General features: G+C 37.7%; 1 protein-coding gene across 9 annotated transcripts in view; it reads left to right on the top strand.

The window, feature by feature from the left end:
• The window catches only part of LOC129726511 (cystinosin homolog), a 38,230-nt gene that overhangs the window by 1,690 nt on the left and 22,624 nt on the right, over positions 1-13,916 (top strand). The gene's annotated exons all lie outside the window — the stretch shown is intronic.

Raw genomic sequence — 13,916 nt, 5'->3', positions numbered from 1 at the left:
AAATCGACAGTTTTATTTCCGGTCGATGCGAATTTGTAGTACCTAGTAGTATCAATAGCATTCTGACAATGCAAATTACTCGTAACATTTGTTTACCTTGCTAAAACTGCTAATTCATCGTTCATTAACCCATTTCACTGCCGGTGTAGGCGTCATTGCTTGCTACACTTCGCTATGATGAGTTTGCTGGTTTTAATTTAAACGTTGCGACATGACGTCATGGCGCAGTGCAATGCAGTGCTGTTGCAACAGATTGATGTGCATCGCATGCGATTGTGTGAACTATTGCAAGTCATCTTTTTTGTGTCATAAATAACTATATTATAGCAGCGTTGAAAAATTCTTAAAGAACTGTTTTTCGCTATTTCGATGAGTGTGATACATATTTTTTTTAATATTCGAGTTATAGAATTTCGCACTTTCATACCAAATTAGTTAACTGTACTTAACCCTCTCTCTACCATGGTTATTCTAGAACACCACAGGTTTGAATGTAAAAAAACCTTTCGAAATATTTATCAATCCTACTCAAAATACATAAATATATTCTTGAACAATCAGTATATTGTTCAAGAATATATTTATGCGTTTTGAGTATCATTGGTAAATATTTCGAAAGGCTTTTCGCATCCAAACTTGTGGTGCTCTAGTGTAACCATGGTAAAGAGAGGGTTAAGGAATGCTTCATATCCTCATATAGCAGAAAGGTTGGATTGCGATCGATGTTGAGGAAGACTTGATTTATATCACGACATGTTGTGAATTGTATTCATAATCTAGATTGAAGTGGTTTTCAATACAAATGAGCGATTCCATGTCAAATGATGTAAGGATCAAATTCAACAATTTTTATTCTGGATAAAAAAGTGCACATATTGTTGCACTGACCTTGTTTATTTCTGTTTCACGTGGCACCGTGAGGCGCCCTAATTCTGCGCGGCTTTTAATTCTGCGCACTTTGTAATAAAAAAAGTAGGAGGGTGGTATTCAAGACACGACCGCATGACGTTGACTACCGTATTCTTAAAAAAAAAAATATTCCATTGAAGCAAATAGTAGAGGGAATTGCAACGCTTCTTTTACAAAACTTCTGTAACAAAATTTCGAGGCTCCAAAAGGTACCAGTTTCCCATTATTCTCGTCCAGAATTCCAGCCATTTTAGTATTTTGCAGTAGCCATTTATTACTAACAGCCACCAGCATAACGGGTAAAACCGGCACGAGATGACCGGTACTATTTTGTCTTTCCTCCTTTCAGCTGCTAACACCTAGCGCTGTCGTGAAATTAACATCAACATAAACATGCATTTTTGCAAGGTTTTTTTTCCGCTAGCAACAGCGATTGTAAAACATAAAATTCAACTAACCGCTTCTATTATAAAACTGCGAGGCACCAAAAGGTGCCAGTTGCCGATTTCTTGTATACTGGTTTCCGTCCAGAATTCCAGCCATTTTAGTGTTTTGCAGTAGCCACCAGCATCACGGGTCAAACCGGCACGAGATAACCGGTACTATTTTGTTTTTCCTCCTTTTAGCTGCTAACACCGAGCGTCCGTATGTACCCGGTACGGTTTAATAATGAAACTGATGGGGTGAAATGTTCGAACGATACGTTTTATACCAAGGCTTCGTCAGACAATTAGAAAGAGGGATGGGCTACATAGATGATGGAATGGTAGAGACAAATGTTTCTTGGAAGCTGCGCCGGCCGCTGTCAAAATATTAACACCAACACAAACATGCATTTTTGCAAGGTTTTTTCCGCTAGCAGCAGCATTTGGTAAAACAGAAAATTCAATTTGCCGCTTCTGTAACAAAATTTCGAGGCACCAAAAGGTGCCAGTTGCCGATTACATTGTTGTTTTCTGGTTAATCTACTAAAAGCCACCAGCATAACGGGTGAAACCGGCACGAGATGACCGGTACTATTTTGTCTTTCCTCCTTTCAGCTGCTAACATCCTGGCGCTGTCGTGAAATTAACATCAACATAAACATGCATTTTTGCAAGGTTTTTTTCCGCTAGCAACAGCAATTGTAAAACATAAAATTCAACTAACCGATTCTATTATAAAACTGCGAGGCACCAAAAGGTGCCAGTTGCCGATTTCTTGTATACTGGTTTCCGTCCAGAATTCCAGCCATTTTAGTATTTTGCAGTAGCCACCAGCATCACAGGTCAAACCGGCACGAGATGACCGGTACTATTTTGTTTTTCCTCCTTTTAGCTGCTAACACCGAGCGTCCGTATGTACCCGGTACGGTTTAATAATGAAACTGATGGGGTGAAATGTTCGAACGATACGTTTTATACCAAGGCTTCGTCAGATAATTAGAAAGAGGGATGGGCTACGCAAATTATGGAATGGAAGAGACAAATGTTTCTTGGAAGCTGCGCCGGCCGCTGTCATAATATTAACACCAACACAAACATGCATTTCTGCAAGGTTTTTTCCGCTAGCAGCAGCATTTGGTAAAACAGAAAATTCAATTTGCCGCTTCTGTAACAAAATTTCGAGGCACCAAAAGGTGCCAGTTGCCTATTATAGTTTCCTGGTTAGTCCGTCCAGAATTCCAGGCATTTAAGTGTTTTGCAGTAGCCATTTACTACTAAAGCCACCAGCATTACGGGTGAAACCGGCACGAGATGACCGGTACTATTTTGTATTTCCTCCTTTCAGCTGCTATCACCTAGCGTCCGCATGTCACTGGTGCGGTTTTGGAATCAGAATGATGGGGCGCCGGCCGCTGTCGTAAAATTAACACCAACAAAAAGATGCATATTTGCAAGGTTTTTTCCGCTAGCAGCAGCATAAACATCGGAAACAGAAAGTGACAACAACAATAACAACAAAGTCAGATCGATTGTATCCGTTAGTGTCGACTGTGCTTGGGAAGAGAGGTAGTGATTGGCTGCGCGGTATGATTTAGACAATCGATATTAATTACCAATTTTTCAATAGTGTATCTCAAACAATAGTTTGTTTTTGTTACATACATTTAACCGTAAAAGAATTTCTGATCGATTGATGCCAAAACCTCGAAAACCTGATTATAGATGACTGCAAAATAAGCGCTCAAAACCTGACCACTTTTCTCTGGTTTTCCCTGGTTGAATTACTAGATTTTTAAATTCAGGGGCCTAACTTCGATATAGACGTTAGTCAACGTCAAAAATCATTAACATAACACTTCGACGAGTTTTGTTATGTATCTGGGTATGTTATCTGTGTGTAAGGAAGCCCGGGGCAAATATTTTCGTGGAGTACCTTTTCCTTAGAACATTTAGAGTTAAGGTAATTGCAAATTGTGAAACGACTTCACGCTTCGCTGGAAGGTAAAAAAAGGTCCTCATTTTTTTTGTTATGCCTCTAGGGGGGCCCGGGAAATTTGCTTATCGTTTATTGACATACTATCTTCAAAAGAGATTTAGCATATAAAATCTCAAATAAAAAAAAATCCACCAGTAGTGGCGTAACAAAATCTTACTTCTCAGTCTTGCGCTTTAGGGCAGCGGTTCTCAACCTATTTTTGTTCGCGTACCCCTTGGCGATAGTTTTAATATCGATTGTACCCCCTGGCTTGGAATGTTTTCGAAGAGTGGGAGAGAGTAGTGGTAGATCATGTTCTGGTAGTCTTGTTGAGGTTTCAAAATGAACTATGGTTTGCTTGATTGCTACATTAATGTTTTAAGAGCAAGATTGAAAAACAAATGAAGCATTTTAGAGAAAAATTGCTTTGTCCGCCATTACTGATTTTTCCTTCGCGTACCCCCTGAAGGCTTTCGAGTACCCCCAGGGGTACGCGTACCCCAGGTTGAGAACCGCTGCTTTAGGGCAATGGAGTTTTTTGCAAAGTTGTAGATACTGTTGTCACGAAATTTTTTTTCAAACACTTTTCTTTTAATTAACTTGTTTCGGAGGTATACGGCTTCATATTAGGCATGACATTCTATTTTTAGAATAAATCAGAGGCGTCGCGTGGCTTATTTTGTCACATGTGCACCAAATTTAATTTAAGTTTTCTTTCCTCAAATGAAAGAAGAAAATCAAACCAAAGTGTACGACACATTAAATTGAAGGGTTTCGCTAGTACACTTACTTATTTTTATAGATTATCATATTTCGATAATTGCATATGCCCGAATATTAGGGAATAGGGTACCTGTGCAGTGCACATGTTGCAAAGGTGGACCCGACGCCACTGGAATAAATTAAGTATACAATAAGCCTCAGAGAATGAAAGTTTTAGTTCGGAACTCCGCCGCTGCAAAACCTAACTTTTCAATTTTACACTTTGGAGAATTGTGTCTTTAGCAAAGTTGTAAAAAACGTTGTCCCAAAAAACTCCTAAACTCTTAAATTTCATTTTTTTAAATGTCTTTTTGAATTGCGTCTTGCGTATCGGGCAATGAAGATATTGGCAGAAACAAACGATTAAATCGATTTCGTACAGTAATTACGATAGTAATTCATCTTACGCAGGTTTCGTCTGCTAGTTTCCTCTTGACCTGGGAATGTACAAAATTGATTTTTTACATTTTTTTTGACAATAACTCGGACTGTGTAGAGTCTTTTTTGTGCCTTCAACAAAGATGTGTTTCTCGATGTTATACAAATATATGCTGAACACGTCATTCTAAATGCTACAGTTCCTAGATGATCAGAATCGTATTTTGAGAGCTAGTCTAATATATAAACGGTATATCTCCAAGAGAAGTTAGAAGAAGAAATTTTTCGGAACAGTTTTTCTGTGGCGACATTTCCTACGCTCAAGACACCATTTCTCTAAAGTGCAAGACTGAAAAGTTATTCTAGTTTTAGAATCATTGTCAGTTATATTTGGGATCAATTTGAAAGCATCTTTTTTGTGACCTTCGTGTTTTTGAAAAGGTTCATCAGACGTGTTGAGAACCCATCAAGAATCCCAGGTAAAATATGATATATTTATTTTCTTTGTTTCCTCTAGTTAGCAGAAGTACGTTTGAGTTTTTTTTTGATAATTTGAAATCATTTTTCATAAACTCTATTGCAATTGAGGCACTTTCAACTAAGCTGTGAGCTTAATTTTGAATCTGTTTCATCCATCTATGGAACTATTTTTAGCTAAATTTGGAATCAATTTTTGCTTTGCCCTTTTATTTTATTAAGAGGCGTTCCCCATCAATTAGGCTGCATTTGAATCATTTTCCTTTTGGCTTCTTCCTGTCGTTAGAGTTACTTTATTGTTTAATACGAACTTCAACCCTCTAGTGCCCAGTGCCGCCTTTAGACGGTCTTAAGTTGAACCTTTAAAAAGCTTCAATCAATGCTTAAACAATGTTCATAAAGATTTATAGTGATTTTTTCGGAGTCCATCTAAAAACTAATTAGGGCACTAGAGGGTTAAGATCATTTTCATCATTATATTTTTCTGGATTCCAAAGCGTTCTCACGCATTTTAGTTAATTCGGAAAACCTAGTTTGCTTTATTCGTTTTTTCAGAGAAATTATTTAAATATTTCAAGACAAGTTATTAATTTCTTCTGTTTATTTTGTAGCTAAGAAGCATTTTTCAGCCCTGTTGGTCTAAGTTTTGATAATATTTTATTTTGGCTTTTTCTGTCTAATTAAACGGATTTTGACAGTGAGACTATGTACTTCCATCCTAAATGTGTTGTTGCTGCATATCTGTGCCAACAAGGGAGTAGGGTGCCTCCAAAAAGCGTCATTTTAGAACAAAAAAATATCTGTTACTTTTTTCTCTGAAAAGTTAGCAATTATCTATTAGTGTCAAAATATGCAAAAATAGTGTTTTTTTAGACCCATCCCGTATGAATTTAGAAAAATTGCCCTAGAAGAGTGAAAAAACAAGATAGAGCAATAATTTTTCGACAAAGTTTCATAAAATTAAATTATTTATAATTTTGTGGAAGACAATATTGCTCTTTGTCGTGAGATAAAAAAAGTTACTATTTTTATTTTAAGTACAATAGGACCACCCTAGTAACCAGTTAAACCAAAATATAGATTCCTCTTAGTAGAGAAACTTTCTAAAAGACAAATTTCTAGCATCTATGGTTTCCGGATTACAGATTTTTGCCGTGAAATTTAACGATTCCGACCATAGTGCGGTGGCTCGAAGTCGGCCATTTGTGGCTTCAACACACATGCACCTTTAAGTTCTACAGTTAGCTCAGGGTGCATTTTGATTATTTCGCTCCTGGATTTTCTAGCTTTCAGGAGCACTTCAGATAAATTAGAATTGGTGTGTTCTTTCTGACGTCCTTGGTTATTTTCAACAAAACTTGAAATAGTGCACTTATATTTTTCGAAAATTTTTCAGAGTAGTTCCGGCTTAATTTGAAGTTAAAATTTGAAATGCGTTTGATAATATGTATGGAAATTTTGGAAATGAAAATCGGCTTCTACTTCAAAATCAAATTTAAATTTCATTGCTCTGTTATTATTTTCATTTTTTGTCTCAACTGTCTTATCAAAGTAATTCCCATTTTTTGGACTCAAATTAGAACTTTCTTTTTGTTTATATAAGGTTCCAATGATTTTTTGATTTATTTTTTGATGACAGTTTTTATGCATAAATACTAAATAAACAACAGGACCAAACGGGTTTCAATTTTACTTTGTAAAAAAATGTCCGTGGTTATCCACGGAGGGAGGAGAGGGTCTTGAATGACGTTTTTTTTTGTCCGCGTGGAATGTGAAACTACACACTTATATAGGGATAGGACATATTTTTCATATGATATAAAATATGTATAGCAAAGTAATAATTTTTACTTGGAAAATATTACAGCTAACTGCTTACTCGTCCAACTGTATCACCTGATTTTCACTGTATAAAATAAAAATTTACATCATAATTCTTTGTTTAAAAATCATTTAACCCAATTATAATAATCAATTATTATTGAAAGTATTGGTGTTACATATATAGGTAAACTACAATCGATCATGCAATTTACGCTCGAGCATACCTAATTGTAAACAATGATAAAAACCAGAGTTCAGTTAGACTGACAAATCTGGCATTCGTCGTGACATGAAACAGTAATTTCGCGGTCATTAAACGAAAAACAACTGTTTTGCGACCATGCCTCGTTAAAGTTATGCCCTTTGGGTGGCGTGTTAGTGCTCTCGTTAGTAAACACGGCGACGCTAATAGAGCGTTTGGTTTTTATTTAGTACTGAACTAGAAGTCACGGTCATGGGGTTGATTGGTGGAATGTTATATTTTGGATATTTTAATCATTTACAAATTTGATTTCTTGATTGAATGCCATCAATGTAGCTCACCGGATGCCTGGTAACTTCCACGGGCATCTAGATAATCCGTACACTGCATCTGCGAGCCGGTTCAACATGTTGAACGCCGGTGATTTTTATAAAAACTTGTTTAAGAGGTCGATGGAAATCCCCTGTAGTAACCGATAAACGAATGTATATTGGCTTTTGCTTGCTGATTTGCGAACCGCGTTAATTTGAGCTCACAGTTAGTTACTTCATAACACATTTCTTTGTATGTAGATTGTTTAAAGAAAAACATATAAACTAAGCTTTCGTTTTGATTTTTTGTTTTCTTGTTGTTCGAAAGTTGAAAGTAGGGTATAATGTGAAAACCTACCTCGAAACGTTCTGGTAGAGCTTTCAAATGACACCGACTGAGACTGATTTAGGTATGCTTCCATTTACGATCGTCTGCTTTTAGTCATCGTCCATCATATGTTTGAAATCTATACCACCAATAGCTTCCCTACCATCGATTACTGTAAACTGGACCACCACTCCGTTTTTTTTTTCGTTGCTTAGAACTGTAGCAACACTAGTTTGAAGCCTTACACATTTTCGAAATGGTTTCCTTCCAACGATTGCAAAAGGAGTAACATGATATTCAGTTTGTGTAATAACATAATGTGCCACAAATTGACGGAGTTACATACACGGCGTCAATACCACAAAAAGGTAGATCTACGGTAGGTGGAAATGTTTTTTTTATCTACCAGGCAGCTTCCACAGATTTTTGACGCATGTTTTATGTCTAGCTTTTTAATTTCAAACAGATACTCTCAGCTGGTCACCAGATATATCCGTAAACGTCTGTGCAAGCATTTATTGCGGTTTTCAGATTTTCGTTTGTATAACATAGGACAGCTTTCAATGACCGCATAGGAATGTACAGAAATACTACAAGGTATACAGCCCCATAGGTTGTATGAAATGGTGACGTACGATTAAACAGTGTAATTAAAGGACTTTTTAGTTACAAAGTTAGAGTGTCGACTTTGACATGCGAGTAAATATTGACTTAATCATGCCACTTCTTCAGTGACTTGTGCAGGTTTACTCACAGTGTATCATAAATCCTGTCTTTTAGACCAAGATTGCTTCAATCTTCTTCTTTGAGAATATTTAGAATCAGTTCATAGAAATAACAGAAGAAAATCAATCCATTATGCACTCATGAGCTTTAAGAAGTTTTTCTGTCTACTACGTTATCCAAAATCTTCTGTCTTATCTTTCACAAAAGATCGTGTGTGTCAGCCTTGTTCTTCACACTTCACCGCCCCTCAACGCAGATTCATCTCCAGGGTCAAGCGATTGGAAATTTTTGCTACAATTTTTTTCGTCCGTTAGGATTTCGATTTCTGCATTTTCTTTGTTGATTTTTAAAACGACAGTTTTAACTCAAACTTTTCATTCTGTTCATTAAAAGTTTGAAACAAGATTCAGTCTGAGGTTTCTACAACATGCATTACATCATTAGGTCTTAATGCATATTCTTGTCATTGATTGGCATCAATGTATCATTTGTACCTAGTTTTCTATAGATTATTAACGAATTGGCGAGTTTATTAGAAACTTGATATTCTATACAGAGAATTTTGACGAGGTGGGTAAGCTGCATGACTATAAATCTGGAATATTTTTAGGGAAAACCCATAAATTCGTCTCGCAAAAAAAACTTTCTAAGCTCCCTCGCTCCTATCCATCCTAGCATGCACAGAGGGTAGACAAGATGATTGAGACAAGCAAAATTTTGTCAATTTTAAATGGCAAGAACATCACGAAAAATAAATCAATTTTGAAACTTGTTTCATTTTACCGTAAAACTATCCTAATATTACTTGAGAACTTGACATGACCAACGGACACTGGAAATGTTCCGGATTTTCAGAGTGTGTGTCAAAATGGACATTTACGCTTAGAACTTTTTCTGACATCTTGTTTCTTTTAAGTGTATATGTTGCTAATAAAATAGAATTCATTCCGAGTTCATTGGTACCCAAAGGCTAAAAATCTCAGTTTATATAGACCGCACCAGAAAGTATGGGCACACTTAGGAATAACTAAACAATGGGTACTTTGATTTTTGAGGTCAACTTCTATTATTCCAACATTTTCTCTAATATATTCTCTTACAATTATTGATTTATGCTGTTTCGCATCATTTACCGTATCCAAGATGGCGGACTTTTATTCTCATCGTCTTCATAAGGTTTTGTACGGACGTTCTTCCAACGGAAGTGGCCACTTTGATCCAGTCTGTTATAAGTATTCCCACTGTATCTGCACCTCTGAAATGTTCCCTGAGGTTTGCCTCACTAATGCCCAAGATGTCTCAATTCGGTGTATCTCTGGGCAATTTGGCGGATTCATGTGCTTTGGCACAAAAATGACCTTGTTGTCTTACAACCATCTGGGAGTGGCATTCGCATAGCGGCAGGATACCACATAAGGCCTAAACACTACTGAGCCTGTATGTGGACGAATCATTTAAAGCAATCTCTTTGCAAGCATTCTTTAATGTATGTTTCAGTGTTCATAGTATCAGTTGTATGAAAGGGCTGAGAAGATTTACCACACTCGCATATTCCTTGCCATACCATAGGTTTTTTCCCAAATTTTTCGGTGTAAATAGACGTCTTCTCTTTCTCAAGGGTTTTTCCTTCCCGTACCGTGTAGAACTGTGGTCCGGACAAATTTTTACAGTCCAATTTTACGTAGGTCTTATCATTCATTATAATACAGGTATCATTTTTGCAAAAGATGTCGTCGCACAACTTTCTGTCTCTCAATTCGACCAATGCTGCTTGTTTTGGACTTATTTTCGGTATACGTTCAATGTTCAATACAGATTTACTCCCCTTTTTCGCCACATCACGTACAGACGCTGAGCTCTTACGATCAAACATTTTCTCGATTTTCATGTTGACTACGTTTTCGACCACTTTCTGGTAAATCCTGGAAAGAGTTATCCTCAGCCTACTAGCGGACCACACAGTACGAGAGACTTTGACGCTTACTCTCTCATCTTGCGCCAACTTTCACTGCGACAGTACTCCATTTGTAAACGTTTTTTTGCGGCGTTTTGGCGAAAGTCCTCGCATTTTGAAACTAGACCGGAAAAAACACAGCTCGCACGGAGATGACTACACATGAAAAAATTTCCAGTTTTGGCTCAAACTGACCCCCGTAGCCTAATGTCACCCCGGCCAACGGTACCTGATATCGAGGTAAAATGTACGTTATATCGAATGACGGAATACCCTGAGCATGTTATAACGTGGGTATCTTATATCAAAGTTCCCCTGTATTATTTGTCAAGTTATAAAATAAATCTTCTGACAGTTTCGAAATGTGCGAATACATAAACGAAAATCAGAATACATTACTCAGAACCACACCGGACGCTCCATGATACCGTAGAAAAGCAATGTCTTCGGTTCAGATTGGTGAAGCACGCACCACTCTATGTTCTGTGCGTGCTTTACCTAGTGTGCTGTTGGCTATACCAGCATGTTTTCCTTTAAACATCACTTTTAATAGCATTCTTACAGCAGATCATTAAATTGTCTGTTAGAGGAGGATGTTACGATCTTTTCTGCAAAGCTTTACCTTCGAGACATCAAAATAGTCTAGGCTCATAGTAGCAAACATTAGTTGACCTGTTAGGACGGGAAGATTCTGCAAAAAAATCGCATACTAATATAGAAGATATAGGCGTGCTCGCACGTAATTGATTCACTGTTCGCGAAATTTCGACCTTGAAACTTTAAATCAGTTTTTGCTGCTGAGCAATGAAGCACAAACACGTAGTCCTACGTGAAAAAAACAACGCGATGTTGAATTGACACGCAACATGGATTTATGCCGAAGCGCTCAACGACGACAAATCTTTTAACGTTCACTTCATATGCAATGTATGTTATGTCGAAAGGGTTTCAAACAGACGCTGTATACACTGATTTGTCAGCAGCCTTCGATAAAATCAACCACGACATCGCTATTGCAAAACTTGACCGAATGGGTTTTGGATGCAATATTTTACGGTGGCTTCAGTCATATCTTGCGGACCGCCGCATCGCTGTTAAAATCGGAGACAACCGATCGAAAAAATTTCACGCTGCTTCCGGAATTCCGTTAATTTTCCTTTTATACTTTAATGATGTCAATTCCGTCCTTAACGGTCCCAGGTTATCTTTTGCTGACGACATGAAAATATATGCCGAAGTCAGATGCTCAGAAGATGCTCTCAATTTACAACATGAATTTGAAAATTTTGCTAAATGGTGTGATATAAATAGGATGACTTTGAACTCTGATAAATGTTCTGTGATTTCGCTGACCAGGAAAAAGCGGCCTATAATGTTCAACTATCACTTGAGTGCAGTACCAATTAACCGAGAAGGATGCGTGAAGGATTTGGGGGTCTGGATCGATGGTCAACTCACATTCAAGGAGCATATATGCTACACTGTTGCTAAAGCTTCTCGAAATTTAGGACTGATTATGAGAATGGCCAAGAATTTGAAAGACGTGTCCTGTTTAAAAAGCTTATATTGCTCATTAGTCCGCTCGACGCTTGAACACTGTTCGGCAGTGTGGAACCCTCATTACCTCAATGGTGTTAATAGAATCGAGGCAATTCAACGAAGATTTGTTCGTTTCGCTCTTCGTCATCTACCATGGAGTGATCCTCACCAGTTGCCAAGTTACGAAAATCGGGCGCAGCTCATCGGTCTCGACTCTTTGCAAGTAAGACGGGATCTTTCGCGCGCTATGGTAATTGCCGACACCCTCATGGCGCGAACTGACTGTGCTGTACTTCTGGGTAATATCGACATAAACGTGAATTCCCGAATTGTTCGAAACATCCCTTTTCTACGAGTTCCTTTTCGTCGCACAAACTATGGGGGAAACGGAGCTCTCATCGGACTACAACGTGTTTTCAACAGTGTCTCCACCGGGTTCGACTATCACCTTCCTCGCACTAGGATTAAAAGTAATTTTTTAATTATATTAAGACACAATCATTAGGACCAGATAGAGTCTGTTGATTTTTTGTGTAAATAAATAAATAAAAATTTTGTGTAAATAAATAAAATAAATTTTTTTTTAGTATAAGCTCTAGGGAAAAGCCTGTGCTCACCAGTGTTTATTGTATGACTGTTTATGTAGAATGCCAATGGAAATGGACTTTTCGAATTTTGTTTAGCGGCAGGTCTTGAAAACATCGTAAAAATTCTCATGCTAAATTCCAGCCCAAACGTGAATCAGCCTCTTTCCTAGAACCATTCCCACTGACAGACAGACATTTGATGGAAGCGTTCTGCATGGTTGCATAGTCTGAAATTGTATATTTTCCCGACATCGCCAGAATAAAGTTCTTATACTAGACACCCTGTTTCCCGTGGGAGAAATAACGAGTGCACCTTTTTTTTAAACTCTCTGGGTTACGCCACTGCACCGTTGTAGAGTAGTGAGAGGCAAAAATACGCACGGGGTAAAAGTACGCATTTGCCATTTTGAAACACACGAGCAAAATAAAGCGGCAACATTTTATGAATTTGCAGTATTATAACGTCAGTTAATCATACATGTAAACACATAAGATTTTGTTTAAAAGGTGCGAAGCTATGAGGAAAGTGGGTTTAAGCGGTTTTGATCTAATTTTCTTAGAAAACTACGGAAATTCGAAAACAACAGAGTCCAAAAAACTCTTGTATCGTTGTGGTTTGCAGGGAGAATTTGTTTTGCCGAAAATATTTCGATGTTTGTCATAAAAATTAAGCCAGTTGGAAAACTCACTGTGGGAAAAAAGTACGCATAAACCGCGGGGCAAAAGTACACACTAAGTGCCATTAACCGTAATGGAAAAATGTGTTTACAAAGATGTAAACAGAATTAACTCAAGAATAACTAGTGATATGCAAATATGCTCCGAAAGTGAGGAATATTATGGTTTTATGCTTTTTTGATAGAATCTCACAATCATTTTAATGATTTTGGTGATGTCCTTTCAAAATGGTCTTTCCGGAATAGATTGGGGCCTCTAGAAGCCATAGAAACAATGAGAATTTATTTTCGCAACCGGAATGATGTCCACAGATCGGAAAATGGTCCAGACGCCATTTTGAATTTCCAGATGGCGACTTCCAGTTTCTAGAAAACAACCTGCAATGGTCCATTACTCTCTAATATGTGTATTTCCGTAATCGAGATGATGTCCAGCGACTGGATGACGTCTCAGACGCCATTTTGGATTCCAAGATGTCTACTTTCGGTTTCTAGGAAACATCCCAAAATAGTCGAGTACCCCCCCCCCCCTCATATCTGTATTTCTGGAATTAAAATGACGCCCTGAGACCGGAAATCGACTTCAGACGCCATCTTTAAATTCTGGCGACTTCCGGTGCGTCTAGTGTCGTGTTCAGGTCTCTTGGCATCATTCAGCTTCAAAAAGTACTCATATGAGATGGTATTTAGTCAATTTTGGATGTTCTCCAGAAACCGGAAGTCACCATCTTGAATTAAAAAGTCATGTTTGGAGTTAATTTATAGCGTCTGCGCATCATCCCGATCCCTGAAATACACATATTAGTATTCGGCCATTTAAGATTGTGTTCTGGAAACCGGAT

This window comes from Wyeomyia smithii, chromosome 1 (assembly GCF_029784165.1).
Source record: "Wyeomyia smithii strain HCP4-BCI-WySm-NY-G18 chromosome 1, ASM2978416v1, whole genome shotgun sequence".
Taxonomy (NCBI): domain Eukaryota; kingdom Metazoa; phylum Arthropoda; class Insecta; order Diptera; family Culicidae; genus Wyeomyia; species Wyeomyia smithii.
Note: the sequence above shows the minus strand (reverse complement) of the source record. Positions and strands in the feature narration are given on the sequence as shown.